The 14,383-nt window shown below is 43.1% G+C and overlaps 1 protein-coding gene across 2 annotated transcripts in view; it reads left to right on the top strand.

Moving 5' to 3' along the window:
• Window positions 1-13,909, top strand: part of CA8 (carbonic anhydrase 8) — a 282,420-nt gene extending 268,511 nt beyond the window's left edge. For both annotated transcript variants that reach the window (XR_010177875.1, XR_010177874.1), the window contains exons 10-11: window positions 12,660-12,716; window positions 13,141-13,909. The gene's annotated coding sequence lies outside the window, so the exon portion shown is untranslated. The remainder of the gene's footprint in view (window positions 1-12,659; window positions 12,717-13,140) is intronic.
• The last annotated feature ends 474 nt before the right edge of the window (window positions 13,910-14,383 follow it).

Below are 14,383 nucleotides of genomic sequence, written 5' to 3'. Positions count from 1 at the left end.
GGCAATTTTCTTTTGGAACCATACAGTCAATGCTGACACTTGCACTCTCAAGGAAGCCACTTTCAAACCTTTATCCATTCCTGCCTGAAGGAATGCTAAGACCCTGGAGACTCTGAAACACTTAGGGTCCATTTTCCATTCACTGCACCAATGAATATAGGTTTGACATATTCAGTGATAAATGCGAGCTAAGGAAGGTTTCCTTGCTCTGAGCATTGTTTGAATTACCTGTTGTGAGAATCCTCTTGACTTCAGGAAAGAGGTTTCAAGAGCCACGCCATCAAAGACAGTCAATGCAGATGTCTGTGATAACAAGGACCCTGCATCAGTAGATCTGGACATTGAGGGAGCAGAAGTGGAACATCCAGCGACATCCTCTGCAGATCTGTGTACCAATGTCTTCTTTGCCAAGCCAGAGCTATTAGTATCACGGCACCTTTTCCTTACTTTATCTTTCTCACCACCCTGGGTAATAGGGTGATTGGAGGGAACACATACGCCAGATGAAAGTCCCATCTCACTGACAAGGCATCCACAAAGATCGCTCTGGGATCCTTTGTTCTTGACCCATATGCGAGAACTTTGTTGTTCTGACGGGATGCCATGAAATCTATCTCTGGCAACCCCCACTTGTCTACTAGAGTCTGGAAGATCTCCGGGTGTAGAGCCCATTCGCTTGCGTGAATGGCGTGTCGACTGAGAAAATCCGCTTCCCAGTTTAGGACTCCCGGAATGAACACTGCGGACAAGGCTGGATGAAGAAGTTCTGCCACTTTAGTATGTGACTTACCTCCTTCATCGCTTTTCGGCTGCGAGTTCCTCCCTGGTGGTTGAGGTACGCTACTGCCGTCGCATTGTCTGAGCGGATCTGAACTGGTTTTCCCAGAAGAATGTCCTTTGCCTGAATCAGTGCCATGTATATGGCCCAAAGTTCCAATATATTTATTGGCAGGCAACCTTCTTCCTTGGTTCATTTCCCCCAGAAACACAACCTTTCTGACACTGCTCCCCAGCCCTGGAGACTGGCATCTGTTGTCAGAATTTCCCAATCTGATATCCAAAAGGGTCTCCCCTTGTCCAGATTGGATGTCTGCAGCCACCAGGCTAATGACCTTCTTTCTTCCATCGTAAGAACCATAGTCTGCGTTTTTATCGTCTGATGCAATCCATTCCATTTGGCAAGAATCAGATGCTACAGAGGCCTCGAGTGGAACTGTGCATACTTCACCATGTTAAATGTTGACACCATCAATCCCATCACATGCATTGCTGTGTGAATGGATACCGTTTGACTGTGTAGCAAGTCCTTAATCCTTGACTGTACCTTGGATATCTTGTTCAGAGGTAAAATTACTCTCTGAAGACTTGAATCTAGTACAGCCCCCAAGTGAGTCATCTGCTGTGACGGAACCAGAGACGATTTTGCCCAATTTTTGAGCCACCCATGCCTTTGCAGACACGTTATTGTCTGTTGCAGATGACATAGGAGCAATTCCTGTGACTGTGCCATGATTAAAAGATCGTAGAGGTATGGAAAAATTGTTATCCACTGCTGGCGGAGATAAGCTGCCATTACCACCATAATTTCGGTAAATACTCTGGGGGCTGTGGCTAACCCAAAAGGTAGGGCCTGGAACTGAAAATGCTGTTGGAGGATAGCGAACCTGAGATAGCACTGATGTAACAGTGATATAGGAACATGTAGGTAAGCATCCTGTATATCCAGGGATAGCACATGATCCCCTGGCTCCATGGCCCAAATTATGGAACATTAAGTCTCCATTTGAAACCGAGGTACCCAAATGTATTTGTTCAGCACTTTGAGATTGAGAATGGGCTGGAATGACCTACTTGTTTCATGAACTAGAAACAGGTTGGAGTAAGAACCCTGTCCTCGTGCAGGAGGAACTGGAATGACTACTCCTGACTGAAGCAATTTCTGAAGTGCCTATTGCAAAGCCCTGGCCTTCGTCTCTACCTGAGATGGGCTGGTACAAAAAAACCTTCGAAGAGGGTGCTCCTTGAAGCCAAAAACATAACCTAGAGATATCGCTTCCTGCACCCAGGCATCTGTTGTAGACTGCTACCAGATCTCTGCAAACTGAAGAAGTCGGGCCCCCACCCTAGGAATCCCCAGGTGGAGGCCCATACCACCAGGCTGATGGCTTATTATCTGTTTTGCCGACCGGTCCTCTGGTAGCCCAATGCTTTTTAGTCTTACCAGACTTGTTGTATTGGGATTGCCTGCCATCACTTTTTCCTTTAGCTTTTCCTTGAGACCGAAAGGGCCGAAAAGCTTGAACTTTAGGTTTGAAATTGTATGTGGTAGGAAACTTTACCTTCTTGGAGTCTGCTTCTGACTCCAAAATATCTGTCATATCTTTACCAAAAAGAATATCTCCAGAAAAAGGCAAAGATTCCAAAACTTTCTTTCTGAATCAGCTATCCACGTACGTAGCCAAACTACCTTGGGAGCAGCTATTGTTGAAGCTGATGCCCTGGAGGCAATAGTACCCATATCCAATGCTGCTTCTTCCAAGAATATCGCAGCCTGTTTTATATGTGCTATATGGGATTTTTGCTCTCTAGATGCCATTGAAAGATTTCCTTCCAATTCAACAGCCCAGGTAGCCACTGGTTTTGCCATCCAAGCTGATGCCATGGCTGGCCTTATGACTGCCCCTGACAGGGAAAAAATGTTTTTAAAAAAACCATCCACTCTCCTATCCATGACATCATTTAATGATGTTGAAGGAAAAGGTAATGTAGATTTTCGTACTTAACAAATCACATGCGTATCTACTTTAGGAGCAACCTCCCTTTCAAAACAATCCCCAGCTGGAAAAGGATAATTGGAATTCCATTTCTTAGGAATTTTAAACATCTTATTGGGCGTAGCCTTATCCATGATTTCCGTCAGCTGATCTGACCTCGGAAACTCAGTCTTAACTGTTTTGGGACGTTTAAACACAGGTGTCTTGGTTTTTAACACAGGCTCTGCTGAATCCTCTAAGGATAGAATGGCTTTCATCGCTTTAATTAACTCCGCTATATCTACTGAGCTGAGACCTTCCTCCTCCGACTCGTATGCCGAAGTAGAATTTATTGAGCTTTTATCCTCCGATTAATCTTCATCTAAAACATGTGTAGCCTGTGAGAATGAAGATTTACTTACCAGTGGATTAATAGCCTGTTTCTTTTGAGAGACTGCTGCTGGAAGTGATAAACCGCAGGTGAGAAGCTGCATGTAAGGGTTAATTGTGTAACCTGCCCTTGGTACAGGAGTTGGAGGAAATATCCATTTAGCTATACTGGATAATGTCTGTGCAAACATAGCCCAAGGTGAATCAACCTGCACCTGAATCTGCCTTGTATTTTTCAAGAGACAGTGGTGAAAGCTAAAACAATTTGCACACAAGGTTAACACAACTTTGCAAGACATACATGATATGAGTGTTGGTGTTGCTGTGAGTGTATCTTCCTCACCTTTGCCGCTCTTAGATATGATAAATAATCAACACTTCCACAATGTACTACACAATTTATGACTGTAATCACTTTAAGCTTTTTAAAGTGACATACAATCCGACCCTACCCATGCACCAGCATTGAGGATCCCAATAGAGAAAAAAAACCTGACATAATTATAGTAAAGTCAGCAATCACACTATCAGTCAGTCACATATTATACAGTAGTTTAATAAGCAATATGATCACATCATCAACTACAACTACATTTCAAGTATGTAGGAGAACATATTACTGAATCATGTTTAAACAGATCTACCGTATTCAGACGCATAGCGAAAGAAACAACAGTAATAGTATACAGACTCATATGCAATAGGCACTTATCTACTATTCATACTCAAAAGGTAGATAGAGACTTAGTGCTGTATTACCCATACTCAGTAGAGTGGGATACAGGGAGACTCACCCTGCTTCCAGGACTGATCAATACATTTGCGAACGCTGAGTGAATCCAGACGCTATTAGTGTACACTGCCGCTCCATGAACCTATAGTGAACGCAGAGGATCAGTGAACACAGATGCACCAGTCACACAGCCGCCTATGCTGCAACTGGATCCCCCTCATGTATAGCGTCTGAGACGGAAGTGGGAAAACAGTTCATGGCGGGATACTCAGAGGAAACTGGTCATGATCCCGGGGGAGGGGCGACCAGGAGAGCATCTGACTCGCCACTGCTGACATCAACCCTAGGGATCGTGGCCTCATACTATTCCTGTAGCCTCTGATCCCTTAGGCCAGCGCTGGTGCACCCGAGGTAGCAGCTGCATCAGCGACAGTGCGACTGTGTCCATATTTCCTTTCTAAGTGAAGCCGATGCCTTACCTTCTCCCTGTGCTCCGGCCACAGCTTGGTAATGTCTGCTGGACCTGCTAGTATGTCCGACAAAGACGCCCGCTCAAACAGCACTGTACTCGTGGGTAAGCATTGTCATGACCCGGCAGAGAGTTGTTGGAGCGACTCTTTCTAAGGTACGTATAAGATGCTTTTTAGAAAGATCACTCAGGAAAAAATAGTAAGACTGTAAAAATATAATAAGAAAGCTTAGGGCTGCTAAAAAACAGCTGCCCTCTGACCATGGTACGGCTCCTGTGGCACCAAACAAAAAACTGATTTGCCTGATCCAGGAGGAATAGGTATATAGATGGGCCCGTTGCATGCTGGGAGGCCGAAAAGCTTTGACCGATTGGTGCAAATCTGCTGTCGCTTCATCATATCCCATTTTTATCCTGTATATAACCTGTGGACCCTGCCGGAAAAAGCCATACTTTTATTTTACAATAACAACCACTGATAATACTATAACTGATTTCTCTGCTTTTTCATCTTTCCTCTATTTTCCAGCAGACCCGATTAGACTTTATGGGGGCTGACAGGAACAGTACTTGTATAGATTAGAGAAGCTATAATACCATTTCTTTCCTGCAGAAATGGAGAAAATCAAGCTTTTTGTCCCCGGCTGCACAGTTGCTGTACATAAGCTGTTCTCAACAGCAGTACAAAGTTGCAATGTAATTTTCATGCAGTCTGAGAGGGTTGAGTATGTGAGACTGGTAGTTAAGATGCTGGCAGTCAGAATCGCAGCCCCAGCATCTCGACAGGTCTTAAGCTTGATAGGGGTGCTGCACTAATGGAAGCCTAACCCTCTCCCTGACCCTCCCTCCCCGCAATCTAACTCTAACCCTCCCGCAGCCTAACTTTAACCAAATCTCCCGGCATACTTATGTTCAGGATTCCAGCGCCAGCATTCCAATAGATGTCGGGATTCTGGTGCCAACATCCTGTCCACCATGAAGTCGAACACTGGCAGGCTGACTACATCCTGTCTGAGACTGTAGTGATCACGATGATGACACTGACCAGCAAATTGAAAGTGCCAGATCTCTTCTATGGGGAATATCAGGCGTGGGCTAATCAGTTTGGGAGGGCAGTGCTTTGAAGTATGATGGATGGTGGGGTTAAGATCTGTGTCCGTGACATTGAAAAAGAAAAAAAATTGCCATCTGGGAGTTATCAGTGGAGGATTTGCCATCAAAGCAAAACTATCAAACTTGGGTTGCAAACCACTGATGTTTAACATTGACGGTCAATGGCTATCCCCCGCTATGGGTGGATTTTCTGTCAGAGAGGACACATGGTTATATCCATGCAGTAGATGCCCCCCTGTGTACATGGAGCTTTGGTGGAAGTCATGATTCCCATTGATGCCCAACAGCTAGTCAAGGCAAAAAAATAATGTCAGAGAGGAGGTATACTACATACCCAGGTACCTCATGAAAAACAATGCCCATATATTTCCAACTGTGATTTTTATGTTTCATACTTTACTACTGCTGCTCTAGTAATTAGTGGCTGTGTACATCTTCCTTGTTGTATCTATCCATTGTGAATCAACATGGAGTCATTGTGTTTAACCATTGCTACTACAATGTAAACTGTGATGCAGATATGTGTACTCACTCCTCATTTGTACATCGCCAGTGTTTAGTATTGTGCTGCTTTTATGAATTTGCACTAATCTAATGGTTAATAGTCACACCTATTGTCTGCATATTGCTACACTGAGACATCCCTGCAACTACCAGTTCCAGAGTCCTGAACATACCAAACGATTTTCATTAGTATTTCAGTTAACTGTGTTCCTGCCGCATTGCTGTAGCCTGAATACTACTAATCCGGCTATATCTAGTGATCTCCTGTCAATTACACCAGTCCCTACTATTTGAGGTTTAAGACATAGCGGCATCCTAAGTACTGGTGTGTACGTAATACACTAAGGCAACAAAGGGGGGAGAAGTTGTAGGCAGAAGACCGTCACTGGTGATCTAGGAGTCTGATATAAATTATACAGGAGTTTCCTTACAGTTTAATTATACATCTGTGCACAAGCATATCTTCAGGACCTAGACCTAGACTGTTAGGATGATGAATTCTCAGTAGTATATTTTTTTGTTACTGTACATGAAATCAGATAAACTGAATTGTGTGAATTTTAGTTGCAGTGTTTAATGGTTTTACAATGTTTTGCTGTGCTGTGCTAGTCCTATTCTTTTTTCAACCCCAAAAATGGCACAGTTAACAGTGAATTTACCTTTGTCATCACTATTTATAGACTATAAATGTAGTAAGATTTGAATTTACTAATATAGTAAAAATGACCATTCTACAGAGTGGGGAAGATAAGCAGAACTGTAATATTGTATCACAGGAACTTTGCAGCTCTGCAAATTGGATGTTCCACTGTGAAATTTGATTTAAAAAAAAAATTGTGGCAGCTTTGATCATCTCTATATGTGTTGGTAACAGGTGCCCTATAAGTTTGGATTCTGAGCCAAGTAAAGGAAAGTTGTCCATAAACCATTATTAAAAAAAAATCTATTTATCTCTATAGATATGTTTGCTTTTTTATTTATACATTTCAATTATTTTACTCTCATAGATAAAAGAGCATCTTTCAAACTACTGACAATTGCTGAATTACAAAGTAAACATCAATAAGAAAATTGTTCATCATCCAAATTAGCCATTTGTGGCAGCATTCTGTAACAACTTTTCACATTTTCATAATAAACGCTGTGTCCAAATACTTACATTTGCATATAATTATACTCCTAATGCAAAGCTTCCTCATTATGAATGTTGGCAAAATCCCAGTTCAACTTAATTTCTTTGACTTTAATTTCTGGACCAAAACCATTAGCTTGAACATGTGAAAAATTTATAATGGGCTCATTCAATTAGGAAGTAATTAGATATTCAATCAACCATATATCACACTTGGGATTAGAGAAGGAGGGAGAAAGATGTGCCTCATTCTTGAGCATAAAACAATTTCGTTAATTAGTTATTGCTAATTGAGATTGAAAAAGCATCATTATGACACCATGCAGGTTTGCTTTAGCTGTGCTATGTTGTAAGGGGGACATAGGAAATTACTGCAAAACAAGATAACACAAGTATAGTGTTTAACGTTTATAAGCCAAATCATAGCGTGTTCATTCAAAGTGAATTTGTTTAAAAAAAAAACACCCGCAAATGATTGCAAATTGAAAAAAGTGTGTTGTTAAATAAATACATAGTGATAACCTATGACATACACACTGGCAACTGGAGTAAGGATAGTTCCACTGCGGTCAAGTAATACTGTTCTTGCAGTTTTTTCAGTAAGGTTTTATTAATAGGTTGGTGTTGTTTTCTGCTCAACTGTTTTGTTACAAAGGGCAGTATCATAATCATATTGGGCCTTTCAGAGAGGAACATAAAATGTTCTGCATTCTTTTATTGGCAAGTTGCACTTTTACAAAAGCGCATATTTTCACAATCTGCATCTTTTCACGTGTAGGTATGACCTGTCACTGCGTTTTACTAAGGGGCCAGGATCCAGGTTGGAATGGGGGTGTATACACGTGAAGTGTGCATGCCAATGCAGCCACTAACTAAAAATGGAAATTCGCATATACTGGGTTGTCATCCTGGCATAAGTTCATATCTAATGATTATTGGCCGCAAACATAAAAAATACATCCATTTATGTAAACGCACTGAAACTGCTGCACCTGTGTATTCAAAGTCACTTTATGCTGCTATGGACACTCACTTTATGCAAATAAAGAATGCTTCATTGTTGAGGTAGGGGAAGCCTGTAGACAGATTTTTAAGTGTCGTCATGAAAAAATATAAAATTATATATGTGTATCTGCTTCGCTAAACATCACAGATGCACCACTTCACATTGCTACTTGCAGACCCGGAACTAGGGGTTTGTGAGCAGTGCCGCTGGCTAGTGCTCTACCTGTTATAGAAACACTATTGCATCCTTAGGATGCTGCGGACAGTGCTCTACTTACCAGAATTGACAGCCCCGTCCCCTAAGTGCGATCTAATAATATGATGTACAGTATGTAGGGGGCAGGGCCAGCACAGGGTGCAGTGCCATCTTGTTACAGCACTGTATACTTGTTATCTGCTCTATTAACATGTGTATCTAGAATTTTGTGTACCTAGAATTTTCAAACTTTGCCTCCAGTCATATTCCAGCCACAGCAGAGCCTGATACATCTACAGAAAAGTTGCTCTGCCACAGACTTGCACATTTGGTCAACTCTGAATAGATTGCAGAATGAATTATGTTTTTATGTGAACACTAGTAGTGATTCTGTTTACTTGCAACCCTGAATAATGCTCATTTGGCAAGATGTGATAGGGAGCGAGTTCAAACTTTCACCTTTTCGCATACTTGAAACTTTGAAAGGTAAGAGTTTTTCCCGCAACTTGCACAATGTAATAGGGTGCGAGTTTTCAGGCACAAACGTAACTCGCATGCGAATTCTTGTGAGATTTCACTCCAGGAAGCATGTAAGTTTTTAGAGCAACCAGAATGCAAGTTTCATTATGAGAGTTGCACAGTATATTAGAAAATCACACATTGGTAGCCTAAAGTCTCCTGATTTATGCATCATGCACCCTGTAAAAACCCCTGATCCTCCATTTTGTCCTTTGATAGGTAGTGAGGAGTTTTGAAAAGGAGAGGAAGTGATTTGTGAGAGAGAGCTTTGTGACTTTACTGCAGCATGGCACCTAGTGGAGTGAGAAGACAGGAGAGGATGGAGGAGGAGGAGGTTGTAGTCCAGCAGCCTGACAGTGAGGTATAGTCCAGCACTGAGGATCTGGAGGAGCAGGAGAGTGTGGAGCAAGAGAGTGAGGAGGAGGAAGAGGATAAGGAGGAGGATGACGATAAGCCAGCTGCACCAGCACACAGTACTGGCCATAATGTAAATTTTTATATGCTGAAAACAGTGCCCTTGTCCACAGAATGGTGGCTGTTTATCCATGCCTTCTTGGTGACCAGGCACACCAGGCATCAGTCTCCTATAAGAAGGCTTAATGGCTGGTGGTGCTGGAGGCAGTGAATGCAGTGAGGGCCTGCCTCTGTGACTTAAAAAACATTAAAAAACATTTTAACGACATCAATAGGGTGGTGATGCAAAACTCAGTGAGTCGTATCAAGTGAAAAGCCACACTGGGGAGGGCGAGCAGCTCCAATACAGCATAACAGCTGCAAGGAGGAACTTAAAAAAATCTTTGCACCTGAAGTGCTTCCTGGCAGCCATGTTGTGAATACAGACTGCCCAGCATCCCCAAACTGTCCTGGTGAGTAGTCCCCTTTTAAATGCTGATGCCTAAGTCAGTGTCAAGTGTTCCATTTAAACCAGCCCAGGGCCGGCTACAGGCCTACTAGCACCCTGAGCGATAACATTTTGAAGCCCCCCCCCCCCAATGCGTGTGCCGAAGGCACGCGCGCTCCTGGATATGTGGGCGTGGCCTTGCAACTTTGTATTATTACAATATAAATAAATATATTTTCACACCCCTCTACACAATTAGCAGCCATACACATAAAGCCCACAGTAGTGTTCCTCACACAAAATGTCTCCACGATTGTGTCATATACACATAATGACCCCAGCAGTGTAGTGCCAGATACACAAATGCCCCTGGTAGTGCCAAATACACATACATCCCCAGTAGTGCTAGATACACATTATATGCCCCAAGCAGTGCCAGATACACATATGCCCCCAGTAGTGCAGTGCCAGATACACATATGCCCCCAGCAGTGCAGTGCCAGATACACATACAATATTCCCCCACAGTACCAGATACACATTATATGCCCCCACAGTTCCAGATACACATTATATGCCGCCACATTGTCAGATACAATTATATGCCCCCAGCAGTACCAGATACACGTTATATGCCCCCAGAGTGCAAGATACACATTATATGGCCCCACAGTGCCAGATACACGTTATATGCCCCCACAGTGCCAGATACACATTATATGCACCCACAGTGCCAGATACACATTATATGCCTCCACAGTGCAAGATACACGTTATATGCCCCCACAGTTCCAGATACACATTATATGCTGCCACATTGTCAGATACACATTATATGCCCCCAGCAGTGCCAGATACACATATGCTCCCAGCAGTGCAGCGCCAGTTACACATTATATGCCCCAGCAGTGCAGTGCCAGATACACGATATATGCCCCCACAGTGCAAGATACACGTTATATGCCCCCACAGTGCCAGATACATGCTATGTGCCCCCACAGTGCCAGATACATGTTGTATGCCCCCACAGTTCCAGATACACATTATATGACCCCACATTGCCAGATACACATGTACCCAGTGTCAGATACACATAATATGCCCCCACAGTGTTAGATACACATGTGTACCCACAGTGCCAGATACACATAATATGCAACCACAGTGCCAGATACACGTGCTCCCATAGTGCCAGATACACATGCCCCACAGTGCCAGATACACATGCCTCCCACAGTGCTAAATACACATGCACCCTGTAGCTCTGCTCACCGCTGCCGGCCTCTCCTGCTGCTCCCACGCTGACACTGCCTCCGCCGCCGCTGCCTCCGCCGCTGCTCCTTCTGTGTGAGAGGAGGAGAGGTGCATCAGAAACTGAGCTGCCATGTGTGACAGTGGGCGGGGGTCTTTCTTTGGGTGTGGTACCCCATATGACATCATATGCAACCAGATCATGCATGACGATGTCAGTAGCAGAATGAGAGCTTCGAGTCTGCAGTAAAATGAACCCCAGCGCAGTATAATTCCGGCAGTGCCTGGCGTCATGCTCAAGCAGTGCTCCAGGTGGGGAATTTGTTACACTCTTGAGGCAGATCTCCTGGGTGGTGTGACGTCACAGCAGCATTGAGTGCCGCTTTCATGTCATTGGCGCCGCTGTTACAAGTGCAGTGGGGAGGAGAGAGGGAGCTGTGGGGAAACCATCACTAATCGCTGCAGTCTACAGGGCCATGTTCCCGGCATCCTCAAACCAGCCATTGCATCAGTCCGTCGGTCGCCCACCCCAGCAGAGGGTCCAGGCAGTGAATGTCACTGTACTTGGCAGGGACAGCATCGGTGTGTAACGGCACACACTGCACACCACATAACTCCTCAATACCTCTAAGGTAAGCTACCGAGGAGGCAACATTTACTTTAAAAATCTGTGCACCCATTAAGGGTGGCGCCCTGCATGGCCACACGTGTTGAATGTGCCTTGAGACAGCCATGAACCAGCTATTGGGATAAATAAATATGTTTCCGATATAATATATTTTTTACAATTTTAATTTTAACTTTGTTGCATGTGACAGTTTGTAATATTAAATATTGTCTGAAAGGTCAAAAATTAAGCTTTGGAAGTCAATAATGAATGGAATTAAAAGAAGTAAAACTTAAAATACAAAACATAACTGAATTTGTGTTTTCAATACTGATTCATTTTATTTTTACAATTGTATGAGTATGTGACACCAGAACACATTAGACATATATTAGACACAGTAGACATATTGGGGGTCATTAAGGTTTGTTGCAATTTAGAATTCAGCGTGATACATGAGACCGGCGATCGGTATGCCAGCAGTCACATGACCGACACTGGCATCCCGACTTTCAGGATACAGCGGATGGGTTAAACATTTTATCCCTTCTCTGTCCCCTACCTTAACCCTAACCCAGTGGCTAGGGCTAATATGTTAGGGTGGTGGCTAGGGTTGAGACACCAGGGGTGTCGGCTAGGGCTAAGACACAGGGGGTGGTGGCTACAGCTAGTCCCCCCGCTCTAGTCCCTAACTGGGGCTTTAACCCTAACAGGCATCTAATACTTACCTTCGGGATGTCGGCGGTCAGTGTCCCGGCACCGGGATTCTGAGTGGTGTTGTGATTCCAGCATCAGTCACATGACCATCGACGTCCTGACTGCCAGGACGCTAATCGCATCCCATTTGAACACACCCCACCCAAATCTAAACCTCTGCACATGTTGCATCTGCCCCACCTGCAGTGCATCATGGTTTTGCCCATTAGTGTTTTTTGTTTGCTAACAAACCTGAATAAGGCCCATTTTGCACATATTTGGTAATGTGCACAACGTGTCCTACAGCCATCAAAATTATTTGTGTAGCAAGGGCATGAGCCATAATGGATGTTTTATTTAAACCTTTAGAATGTATATTGTTTAATGTTTTTAACTACATATACCTTTTGAATATCACTGATTTTCTCCATTTGTTTTCCCTTACTGCAGCAAGGAGGCCGGCACCACAAAAAAGGTGTTGGTCACAAATGGTTACGGAGGAGACTGGTAAGTACCAGTAAAAAAAAACAAAAAAATTACACACATTTCCATGGTTCAGCAGGCCTCTGCAACCTAAGTGTAATGTCACATACCGAAACATTAATTACATTAACATTGTGAAATATTAATAAGGCCTGCATCCATTATATAATAATAATTATGCCACAGCCATATCAGAAATTATTTTGTAAGCTCATGTTTGTAATTGATATGTAAAATATTCGTTTTTAAAAAAAGGCCTACTTTATAAAATAAAATTGATGCTAATGTTGTGGTGTTTTGTTTAATTTGATGGAGTCCCTTCTGAATGCACCAAACATCAAGCATATATATATTTAGCACATGCATTGTTTGGTGGTCTAAATTACTAGGATCAGTATTTTTGGTACAGTACAAGCATATTTACTTTGTTTTTTTCTCTCCTTTTCAGGTCCTTCTCATGTTGGTATGCGCCATCACTCCCCATACCACTACCAGTGTCTATGGTACAGCCACCTGAAGTTATGCGGGTGGCATATTCAGGGGATGAGGAAGAGGATGAGGTGACTTTCATCCTAACACCCATTGATCCACCAGCACCCATGCGGCAGCAACAACCACTGTCCAACCCATCAATCACTTCACTGCTCTCTGCCTCCAGTGTGGAAGAACTTGCATTCTCCCTCCACAATTTCAGGGAGCACCAATATGGTTTTATGCTGCATAAAACCATATTGGTGCTCCCTGAAATTGTTTGACTATATTATCAAGCAGTTGTGGAGCCTCAACCGATCAACAGCAGTGGCACTGGAGGCCAACATAAGCATAGCCAACAATGTAGACATGTGGCTGCAGGAGCTGACTGCTGCAACACGTGATCAATTACAGGCCACCCGAGATCAGACAGCGGCCACACTGTATGTAAGCAGACAGCAGCTTTTATTTTTTGGAGATTTTGGTAATTTTTTATTTGAGAGTTAAGAACTTGCACCCTATTGCATTGGCCGAGTTGCATGTACAAAATGGGACAAACTTCTGGATGCAAATTTGTACTGTACGAGTTCTGAAACATGCGAGTTTGCATGGACTCACATCCTATTACATTGGTCAAATTTGTAAAATGTGTGAGTTTAGCACTAATCTCACACTTTTCCAAACTCGCACCCTATTACATCTCGCCAATTATGTTTTAAATCTGTGCTGGATGCATACATAAATAAATTATTCCGTTGCATTTTCTTGTGTAGATGAATCCTTTTTATGATCAAATGCACTTTCACTTTAATCTTGCTAGAAGCACACATGGTTTTATGGTAGGCAGGCAACGTATCCTCATACAATCAAGAATGACATACTGTAGACTTGTATTTATGGAAGGCTGTGTACGTATCTTTATACCAAGGGTAACATCTATGTTATGAAGTTTTACTTTATATAAACACACTGCAAGGATGAGAGGGAAGCAAAAATAGTGGAATGTCCCAAGGCGCAAACTAAGGACCTATGGTGTCCTCTGTAAATGAGGACCACTGAATCCTGCTGGTGGAGCACAAATTCACAAAACATACAGAGTGGGCACTCAGTCCCATTTCAGATAGACAAATGATGAAAAAAAAAAAGCTGGGAGCGGCTAGGGGTGGATATGGAGTAGCACACAGGTTGTGTGGCTCTCCAGCTGTATAATCTGATGGATT

The sequence above is a fragment of the Pseudophryne corroboree genome, chromosome 5 (assembly GCF_028390025.1).
Source record: "Pseudophryne corroboree isolate aPseCor3 chromosome 5, aPseCor3.hap2, whole genome shotgun sequence".
Lineage (NCBI taxonomy): Eukaryota > Metazoa > Chordata > Amphibia > Anura > Myobatrachidae > Pseudophryne > Pseudophryne corroboree.
This window is presented reverse-complemented; position numbering and strand designations above follow the sequence as displayed.